Source organism: Phascolarctos cinereus, unplaced genomic scaffold, assembly GCF_003287225.1.
Source record: "Phascolarctos cinereus isolate Bilbo 61053 unplaced genomic scaffold, phaCin_HiC Scaffold_2;HRSCAF=192, whole genome shotgun sequence".
Taxonomy (NCBI): Eukaryota; Metazoa; Chordata; class Mammalia; order Diprotodontia; family Phascolarctidae; genus Phascolarctos; species Phascolarctos cinereus.
The window spans coordinates 95,339,738-95,348,415 of NW_027555625.1; positions in this window are offsets into that span (position 1 = coordinate 95,339,738).

Consider the following 8,678-nt stretch of genomic DNA (forward strand, 5'->3'; position numbering starts at 1 on the left):
TAATTTCCCAGGCAGGGGAGTGACAGGATAAAAGTAATGTTTTAGGAGCATTGGTTTGCAGCTGTATGCAGCTTTCATTTAAAGAGGGGAGGGATTTCAGACTCTTCACCCTTCCCTTTTTTCCCCCTTCCCTTCTCAGCTCCTTTTCCTTCTCCTCTTCTTAATCATCCCTTTCCCTTTCCTTCTCTCCATCATTTTTCCTTCCACCTTTCCCTGGCCTAGACAGTGCAGTGGTGGAAATAGTAGAGGAGACCATGGAGTCCACCAAGGTAGACATCATGGGGCTGTGCCAGGATATTCTCCAAAATGGCCACGTACCCAGCTGGTGTGCTGATAGCCATGAGTGAAGACTATAAACTTCTGTATATGTGAACAAACTAACTATCTTGAAGTATCTAGAAATGAAAGCTATTGCAGTAAACATAAGTAGAAACCTAAAGGACTTAAATCAGAAATATGTAGCACTTCAGCCTTATCTGGATCAGATCACTTTAACTGAGGAGCAAGTAGTGGCTTGGAGCAGGCAGCCTATAAGTTGGAAGCATATTCAAAGAACTAGAAGCTAAGTACAAGAAATTAGGCAATGAAAGAACTCTTTAGCACAAAGACTTTAATCATAAGAGTTGAAATAAATGGGATGGAACTTATCAAACTTCTATGTGTTCCTCAAAGAAAGTGATGCTTCTGATTCAAGGAGAACCCTAGACCCTACCTCAGGATGGATGTGTAACTTTGGCCACCCCTTGATGTTTTCCTAAACCTGTAGCCCCTGGAAGCTCATCTTATTGTGTGCTTCATTGTGTGCCCTGGACCAAGGCTCAGAAGTCAGAATCAACCCCATCTAGAGCAGACAGAGATGAGAGACTCTGGTCTCTGTCTCCTCCCTCCTCTCCCTCCTCTAGGGTTTGATCTTTGATTCTTTGTTCTAAATGTGTCCCCCACAGCCTTCATAACCCATTCTTGAACTTAAATAATAAATGCTGGCTTATGACCCTAAAAAAATAAAGGAGGGAGAGCCTAGAGATGGAGGAGTCAAGTGGGTAGCTATGGTAGGAACTTAGAGTGGTGGTTTGTGTAAGAATGGAGAGAAGAGGGATGAATCTGATAGAAATTGTCAAGGAAGAAATGACAGGACTTAATATCGGGTTATAGGGATGAGGGAAGAGGAAAGGTCAAGAAAGTATTTCCTAGCTTAATAACATGAGAGACTGAAAGAATTATGCAGTTGAAAAAGGGGAATTCCCTTCTGGATCACTGCCTTGTTATGGTGGAGGGACTTGCTTAGCTCAGTGAAACTGTGAGCTAAAGTGGATCACGACAAGATGTGGCAATTTCTCAAAGAGATGGGAGTACCAGATCATGTATCCTGAGGAACCTGTGTAAAAGCAAGAAGCAACAGTTACAACTGACCACGGAACAACTGATTGGTTTAAGATTGGAAAAGGAGTGTGACAAGTCTGTATATTGTCGCATTATTTGTTTAAACTTATATGTGGAGTAGTACATCATAAGAAATACCAGGCTCGACAAATCAAAAGCCAGAATTTAGGTTGTTGGGTGAAATATCAACAGTCTCAGATATACAAATGATACCACTCTGATTGAAGGAAGTGAAGAAGAATTAAGAAACCTCTAGATAAAGGTGAAAGAGGAGGAGAGTGTAAAAACTGGCTTAAAACTTGACATCAGAAAACTAAAGATCTTGGCAACTGGTCCCATCACTTTATGACAAATAGAAGGAGAAAAAATGGAAGCGGTGTCAGATTTTATATTCTTGGGTTTGAAGATCCTTGCAGATGATGATTGCAGCCATGAAATTAAAAGACACTCCTTGGAAGGGAAGCTGTGGCAAATCTGGAGAGCATAATAAAAGGCAGAGCTGTCACCTTGCCAACAAAAGTCCATAAAATCAAAGCTATGGTTTTTCTGGTACCAATATGTGGCTGTGAGAATTGGATTATAAGTAAAGCTGAGCACCACAGAATTGATGGTTTTGAATTGTGGTGCTGGAGTAGACTTTTGAGAGTCCTTTAGACAGCAAGGAAATCAAATCAGTCAATAATTAAAGAAATTGGTTCACTGGGAGGTCAGATACTAAAGCTGAAACTTAAATACTTTGGCCACATAATGGGAAGATGGGACTCATTGTAAAAGACCCTGATATTGGGAAAGATTGAAGGCAAAAAGAAAAGGTGATGGCAGAGAATGATATGGATAGTGTCATAGAAACAACGAACATGGACAGACTTTGAGAGATAGTGGAGAATAGAAGGGCTTGATGTGTTATGATCCATGAGGTCAGGAAGAGTTGGGCGTGACAGTGACTGAACATGAAAAAGAGGAAATTAATTTTGTCAGAGAGATGGCATTAAAATACTTTTTCCCCCTCAGGCAAAGTTGCTCGAAGTTTTATTAAAAGACAGTTGGCCAAGTTGGGGAACATTACCTTTTTTGAGTCACTCCCAGTCCTTAAATGATTGGAGTGCCTTATATGCATCACCAAACAGAAAAGTATAGTATCTGGGAGAGGTCAGGGTATCTGTTAGATCTAGACTTTTCTTGCAGTGTAGATCAAAGTATTTGGCTGTAAAACAGAGTTACTGATGGAGGGCATTAACTTAAGAGTTACTGAAGAGTCATTTAGATTAGCCTGGTTTTGACAACATGATGATACCTTTGTAGGCACAGGAATATATAATTTGTGGGAAAAGGGGAATAAAGTGAGGATAATGACATACATGCCTCCTTTCTTCATGCCAGAGGAAAAGGAGAATTACTGTAAATAGGTACGTCAGCCAAGCCGGCTCCTACAGGGAGATGAATTCAGCTTTGCACATGTGGAGTTTGAGGTCATGATAAGGAATCCAAGAAGTTAATCTGTTCTAACAAAAAAAAAAGAGATTTACTCTTTAAAAAATCAGTGGATAATTAAAAAATTATTTCTAATGATAGCTCACATTTATGTAGCACTTTAAGATTTCCAAAAGACTCCACACATAATTCATTTGAAGAGCAACATTTTAATAGCTGAGCTTTACAGATGGGGAAAAAGGAGGCTGAGAGAGCTTTCATGATTTGCTCAGTCACATGGAGGGGAGGTTCAAAGGCTTATGGAAGGGACATCCAGTCCAGACTTCTGATTTTATGATGAGGCCAAGTGACTCGTCAAAGGATAAACATCTCATTAATAGCATCAGAGATGGGATTTGAACCCAGGGCTTCCAACTTCAGTGCCAATTTTCTTTCCATGTTGCCATGTATTGTAGTCAGAGTTCAGGTCTTCCTGACTGTTTTGAATTTATGTCAGGTTTGCTCTATGTTTGACTTAAAATAATATTTAAAATTAAACAGGAAACCGACTATAATATGACATATCTGGAGCAGAATATGGTATGGTGAGTCTGGTAGACCCCATTCAAGGGGGTTTTGTTATTGGAGTATGAAAAGGACCTCTTTAATAAGATAGTCATACCCAGGAACAATTTCATGCGGACTTAAAAAAAAAAAACCTTGGTAACATTACTAATGATCATCTGTTTGCCATTTGTTAAACAATATCTTCCGTACCATATTTGCTTAAAATGATGACTATTAGGTATTTTCAGTCATGTCCAACTCTTCATGACCCCTTTTGGGGTTTTCTTGACAAAGATACTGGAGTGGTTTGCCATTTCTTTTTCCAGCTCATTTTATAGATGAGGAAATTGAAGCAAACAAGGGTAAGTGACTTGCCCAGGGTCACCCTGATGGTAAGTATCTGAGGCCAGATTTGAAGTTAGGTCTTCCTGACTCCAGGTCTGGCACTCTATCCACTGTACCACCTAGCTACCCTCAATGATGATAATAGTTGATAATTATGTAATATCTTAAAGTTTTCGAAGTAGTTTACATAGGTTATCTTGTTGGAGCCTACAACAGCCCAGGTGAGGTAGGTACTACAGGGCTCTTCCTGTTTTACAGATGAAGTAAATGAGGTTCAGAGGGAGTAAAATGACTAGACTGTGGTTACTGAATTTATAAGTGTCAGAGTCACCCAGGTCTTCCTGACTCCAAGTATAGCACTCTTCCCACTGTCACATAATTTACAGGTTAGTATTTCATGTGTGTATATGTATGCATATACTGTATACATATGTGTATATATAGTATACATATTTAAGCATATGTGCTTTGTACATTGTACAGAATGTTAGCTCCTTGAAGACAGGGACTTTTTTGGAAAAAAAAAGTAGATTCTAGTGGATTTCACTCAAGAACAATATTTAGGATTACATTTAGCACACTGATGGAGCTGATCGTTACCCAGAAACAAGCTCACTCAGACTCTCATGTTAATTCCTGACAATATCAAACCAGTGAAAAAATGAAAAAGTACGAAGAGCAAGATTTTTGTCTTTGTATCTTCAGTGCCTAGCATAGTTGCTGGCATATAAAGGTTTGTTGATTGATTGATAGTGCAATAATAGTGTCTTTTTTTTTTTGGCTGGGCAATGGGGTTAAGTGACTTGCCCAGGGTCACACAGCTAGTGCATATTATGTGTCTGAGGCTGGATTTGATTTCAGGTCTTCCTGACTCCAGGGCCGGTGCTCTATCTACTGCGCCAAAAACCTCCCCTTTTAATAGACTATGAGAAGACAGAAGGAAATGCAAGTAATTATTTGGAATATTGTGTTGATTTTCTTTTCCTGGCAACTAAGAAGAATTCTCTCTCTAAAGGTTGAATAAAGTTGAGTCTTTACTGATGGGTAGAAGGAAAAGGTAATGTGGGTATCATTTTACTAACCATAATAATCATACTTTGAAAGTAGACTTACCAAAAACCAAACCAATAACTAACCCCCCCCAAACCCAACAACCACTTTGGTTGTAATATGGTAAGATAATTTTGACTTCTTTTTTTTTTTTTAGTACAAAAGAAATACAGTTTTTGTCCCAAAGCATTTTCCTTTTATTCAGTGTTCCTGGTTAATGGATATCTGCTCTTCCTTGCTATAATGATTACAGAGGCACATTGACATTTGAAACAACGGCTCTACAATGTGGCTCTTCCATCACTTTTCCCTCTTTCCACTGCTTTGACATTGTCAGGCATTAACACTAGAGCCTGCGTGGACTTATTTCTGGGTAATGATCAAGCCTACCAGTGTGGTAAAAGTAATCCTAAATGCTCTTCTTGAGTGAAGTCTATTAGTACCAACTTTTTTCCCCAAATAAAAGATCTATGTAAAAAATAGAATCTCATTAGCCAATGGATTGTCTAAATACTATAGATTAAGGAAACTAATAAAGAAGTCACTAGAATATAAAAATAATCACAAAGTCAATCTGTGTTAATTATACCTGCGCAGATTTGGTTTTGAAAATCAGGTGAATTTAAGTAGGTTTTTATTTCATTTTTTTCCCACCTCAGTGAAGAATGACTATCTATTCTAGATGATGACATAGGCATCAGTATCTTCACTTTTCTGGCCACCATGCAGGAGTAGTTACCCAGATTCACAACCTTAGATTCATTCTTATTTTCACTCCTATTCACCCACCATGTCTATGAGTTGCCAAGTGGAGCAGATTCTGTCTCCATGACATCTCTTGCATTTATCCTCTTTTCTCTACTCACATGAAAACTACCCTTCTAGTTCAGGTCCTTATCAAGTCTTAAGTGAATTCCAAGTTTCTTATTCCTTCTCCTTCCAACTCATTTTCTGTTCAGCTGCTAAAATAATCTTAAAGCACAAGTCTGGCCATGTTAATCTCTTGATGAATAACCTTAAGTAATTCCTTGTTACCTTTAAAATGAAATAAAAGCTTGGTTTGGCTTTTAAAGCAATTTCAAGCTGATTCTCACCTAGTTTTTCATTTTTAAAAACTCTTACTTCTGTTTACACACTTTACATTTCAGCCAAATTGACCTGCTTGCTATTACACGTTACTTGATGTCATTGTGCAGATTTCTTTCCATCCCTGGAATGCACTTTGTGTTAATGTCCTTTCCCTTCTCATCAAATGATCATTTCTCTAATTGTCTGTTTATGTGTTGTATCTCCCCAGAAGAATGAGAGCTCCTTGAGGACAGGGACTGCATTTTGTTTCATCTTTTGTTATCTTGCACACAACACATGATATGTGCTTAAAATGCTTATTGTATTGGATGAAACAAATACTCTGATATTTCTGAAAGGTTGGAGTGGGACACTTCTAGATAAGTGACAAAATTAAATTTTTTAAAAAATTATTTTTATTTTGAAATTAGCACCACATAAAATGGGCATTTCCATATGCATAGGAGGACAGAGAGGATTGTAGATGAAATGATATCTCTATCATATACAGCTTACTTTTCTTTTTAAATGGGTAATAAATTCATCGTGGAGCATTAAAAGCTTTCCTGATTATCTGAGCTTCTAGCTGGCCTTTGTTCTCTGTTTTTTTTTTTAAAAGAATCCTTAATTATTCTCCTTTTCTTTTTACTCTGTCCCTATAATCCTTTAAACTCATCTTTCCACTGGGGAAAAAAGGAGAAAGAAAGGCTTTAAAACAAATCATTTATTAAATTATTTATTAAATGCCAAATATATGGTGGGCATGGTCAAGCAAAACAAGCTCTCACACTGACTGTGTCTGAAAATGTGTCTTATTCTGCATCTTGGGTCTGTCATGTCTCTGTTAAGAGGTAGGTAGCATGCTTTATCATCAGTCCTCTGGAATCATGGTTGGCCAGAACTATGAAGTTTTTCAAAGTTGTTTTTCTATTTGATATTGCACAAATTGTTTCCTGATTCTGCTTATTTCACTCTGTATTAGTTCATATGGTCCCTTTCTTAAAGTGTTATATAAACACTAGCTATTATTTTTATTTCTTAGAAGTTATTTTGTCATTTCTTATGATGAAAAATATTTGACTATATTTCTATGCTGTAATTTGTATAGCCATTCCCCTAATAGATGGGCACTCCCTTTGTTACAGGTTCTTTGTCATAAATAAATATTTATGTATACAGGCTGTCCCAAAAGTTTTAGTACAGTTCTAAGGCTTAGAACTGCACTAAGACTTTTGGGACACTCTATATATGGGTCCTTTCCCTCTTTGGTTGATCTTTTTCAGGTATAGGCCTATTAGAGATGTTGAGTCAAAGGGTGTGCTCATTTTGGGGCTTAGTTCCAAATTGCAGAATGACTGGACCAATTCACAGTTCAATAAGCAATGCATTAATGTATCTGTTTTCCCATAGCACCTCCACCATTTATAATTTTCCCTTTTTTTGCTTCCCTTGCCAGTCTCAATGGTGTGAGGTGAAACCTGAGAGTTGCTTATATTTGCATTACTCTAATTGTTAGTTTATTTGGAGCATTTTTTCTATATGTTTGTTGATAGCTTGGATTTTTTCCTTTGAAAACTGCCTGTTCATACATATCCTTTGATGATTTAGCTTTTGGGGAATGGCTCTTGTTCTTATAAACTTGAATAATTTTCCTTGTATACCTTGGATATGAGACCTTTATTACAGAAATTTTCTGCAAAGATTTTTTTCCTCCACTCACCTGATTCCTTTCTAATATTAGGTGAATTGGTTTTGTTTGTGCAAAACCTTTAAAAGTTTTATATAATAAAAATTGTCCATTTTAATTTCTGTGATCATCTCTATATAGCCTTTAGTTGATCATGAATCTCCCCTATCCATCAATCTGAAAGGAAATTTCTTTCTTGCTCTTCTAATTTGTTTAGAATGTTACCCTTTATGTCTAATTCATGTAGCCATAGGAGCTTAATTTGTTATATAATGTGAGATGTTGGTCCCCATCTAATTTCTGCCAGACTGCTTTCTAGTTTCCCCAAAAGTTTTCATTGATGAGTCCTTGTTCCAGTAGCTGAGGTCTTTAGGTTTATCAAGCACTCTGTTACTGTTTGTTAAATTCTGTGTGTTATGTACCTAATCTATTCCATTGATTATTGACCTATCTTTTAAAAAATCAAGTATGAAATAGCTTTGATGATTACTACTTCATAGTGTAGTTTGAGATTTGTTACTTCTAGTGCCTCTTCTTTCCCTCATTTTTCATTATTTCCCTTGAGATTCTTGACATTGTCTTCTTCCAAATGAATTTCATTATTATTTTTTCTATGTCTACAGTGTTATCCTTTGTAGTTAGATTCACATGGTCCTGAATAAGTAAATTAATTTAGGTGTTACTGTAATTTTTATTATATTATCACAGCCAACCCTAATACAATAATTTCTTTGGGTAAAAAGTGTTTTATAGTTATGTGTACTTCCTATATGTCTTGTCCCAAGTATTTTATACTTTCTATAGTTAATTTGAATATAATTTCTCTATCTCTTCTTACTAGATTTTGTTGATAATATAAAAATTCTGATTTATATTTTGTATTCTGTAACTTTGCTGAATTTATTTTCATTTAATTTTTAGTTGAGTCTTTGGGATTCTTTAAATAGACTATTATGTTACTTTTTAAAAAAGCAATAGTTTTATTTCCTTCTTGCCTGTATTTATTCTCTGTCCTTTTTTTTTGTCTTATTGTTATAGCCAGTGTTTCTAGCACTATGTTAAGTAATACTGATGATAATGGGCATCCTTGCTTTACACTTGATGTTGTTGAAAAGGTCTCCATTATATGTGATATTTGCTCCTACTTTTAGATAGACACTATTTACTGTAT